This window comes from Tupaia chinensis, unplaced genomic scaffold, assembly GCF_000334495.1.
Source record: "Tupaia chinensis unplaced genomic scaffold, TupChi_1.0 Scaffold000132_1, whole genome shotgun sequence".
NCBI classification, from domain to species: domain Eukaryota; kingdom Metazoa; phylum Chordata; class Mammalia; order Scandentia; family Tupaiidae; genus Tupaia; species Tupaia belangeri.
The window spans coordinates 189,985-192,533 of record NW_006159601.1 but is presented as its reverse complement, the minus strand read 5'-3'; the positions used below and the strand labels follow the sequence as shown (position 1 = coordinate 192,533).

Sequence of the window (2,549 nt, the reverse complement as noted above, 5' to 3'; positions counted from 1 at the left end):
AGGGCTGTGATGCGACCCTGCCCAGGGAGGGCACATTCCTCCTCCCCCTGGGCTTCCCTCTGGCCAATGCACTGTCCCTGGCGATGACAACAAAGAAAGAAAGCTGGAAGGTGAGCAACAGACTGGGAGAGGGTGTTTGCAAAACAGCATGGCAGAAAGGCCTCGTATTCAGAATGTGCGACTGCGTCTGACATTTAAACAGTAAGCAGAACCTAATCAAAAAATGGGCAAAGAGGCGGGCAGATGGCACCGTGGTTATGTCGCTGGGCTCCCCATGACCGATGACATTTCCAGTCCCTGACCCAGTGGCTTGAAAGTCACATGAGGCACGTATACATGCGTGCCCAAGATCCCAGGCAGAGAATAGAGAAGGGATTGTGAGGTGGCCATCTTCCCTGGGGGTGATCTCTCACTTTTCCTCTTACTATCTCTGACTCTCTGTCTCTCCAGGAAGGGCATGTGCCATAAGGCCAAAACTTCTTCTTTTTTTTTTTTTTAAATAATTATCCTATTTAACTTTATTTATTTATTTACTTATTTTAATTAGACCAGAGAGGGACAGAAAGAGAAAAAATGATAACGTGAGAAAGCAAGCCGCCAGGTCCAGGACTCAAACTGTGGTCGGCCACGTGGGAGTCCAGCACTTTTAAAAAAAACTAACATACCGGGGACCAGCAGGTGGTGTGGTGGTTAAGGCGCTGGACAGTCCCACATGGCTGACCAGGGTTCGAGTCCTGAATCTGGCGGCTCGCTTCCTCGCTTCCTCTCTCACTCTCAACATCTGTCTCTCTCTGGTCAAATTAAAAAATAAATGAATGAATAAATAAAATAAAATAATTATTAAACAAAAAAACTAACACACCACCTGCTGGCCCCAGGCCAGAGCCTTTTTAAAAAAATGGGCAAAATATTCTAATAGAAACTTCTCCAAGAAACTGGCCAAGAAACTCACAAGAGGGGCAACGCCAGCAGTCGCTGCGCAGGGCAAGTCACGCACGATGACGCGCCCTCTCCCGAACCACTGGAGTGGTGGGTGGAGAATCGACACAACAAACGTGGCCGGGATGTGGGAAGTGGAAGCCCTCAACGGTGGCCAGTGGCCAGTGAAGCAGACAGAAGTGTGGGACAGCGAGTGGCTGTTTCTTCGCAAGGTGCACGGAAACTCTCCTGGCAGCACCGCTCGGAGGTGTTGGCGGCGGCGGGAGAGCTGGGACACACTGCACACCGATGGCCTGACCGCGGCACGCAGGGAGGACGTGCGGGTCTGACACCGGCTGTGAGGCTCGCTGCTGTGTGAACCCGCTTATGCGCACGCGGACGGGCCCTGGGGAGAAACGCCCAGAGGCAGGGGGTGCAGGGAGCTGAGTGCAGGAGGCGAGGGCGCATGGGCCGGAGAGAGGCGCGCGGGAGCCTGCTGAGGGGCCGCAGTACTGCAAAGCTAATTTCTAACTGTGATTGTGCAAGCCGGCTAATTTACTAAAGAAAGGGATTTCAGGTGTAGATGGACTGTGCAACATGTAGGACAGGTCTCAGTGAAATCATTTTTAAATTTATACAAAAAGCCCAAGAGACACAAGCTGTCAAAGATGCTATCTTCCCCAACAATAGAAGTTCAGCCTGTGATCTGCCAAACAGTCGCCTTCTTACTTGCAAATATATTATTAATCATCATAAATAAAAATATTATTTTTTTAAAAAGGCTTCAAGCCCAATAGGCACCGCGCATGGCGTCAGGAAGTGAGTGCTGGTCAGGGTCAGCCAGGCGGGTTGTCTGTCCACCCCCAGGCCATGTCCCAGGGCAGCTCAGCGGGCTGGCTCGGCCCCCGCCCTCCAGCTCCTCTGCTCCCAGGGCGGCACCGGCTTACACATCACACACATGTGGTCCCGCAGCCTCCCACTTGGAGGGGAGGGGTCTCTATAAGACAGGGAGGTCCGTGGGGGCCGGGTCTGCTGGGATGTCTTGCTCAGAGGAACTCTGGGTGGCATTTTCCCGACCCTGCTATGCCCTGCACTGAGGGTTCCAGTGCACAGCAAGTCCAGGCCTAAAAGGGGACATAAGGGTGTGCTTTGCTGGGACTGGAATGGTGTTAACGAAATTTAAAAAGGGTCACCCAGGGCGGGTTAAAACAAAAATATTTCCCAATTCATGGGGGAGTGAAGCCAGGAGGAACAGTGATTCAGATCAGATTGAACATCAAATCACAGCCTTACAGCCTGTTCTTTGTTAACCGCCAGCCCACAGGAAGTGGTGAGCTGCACCAGGCAGGGTGTGAGGCCTCCCCGTGGGCGCCGCCCACCTCCACCCTCCCCAAAGGCCCTTTCCTGTGGCTGCCCTGTGTGCAGCTGTGGGGCCGAAGCTGGCCCTCAGCCCAACGTCTGGTCCAGCCAGGACCTCCCCAGCCAGGGCCAATCCACTTAGAGGGCAGGCTTGGCCAGCCTGGGCCTCCAGCACCTGTACTGCAGGGTGGCAGCAAGGACTCTTCCCGAAAAGCCTTCCAGAGACGTGACCTCTGCCTCCCCCATCAGCCGGAGAGAATGGCCGTTCACCG

The 2,549-nt window shown here is 53.8% G+C and overlaps 1 pseudogene; it reads left to right on the top strand.

The window, feature by feature from the left end:
• Positions 1 to 1,064: 1,064 nt before the first annotated feature.
• LOC102477518 (ATP synthase subunit f, mitochondrial pseudogene) overlaps positions 1,065 to 2,549 on the top strand; it is a 16,654-nt pseudogene continuing 15,169 nt past the window's right edge.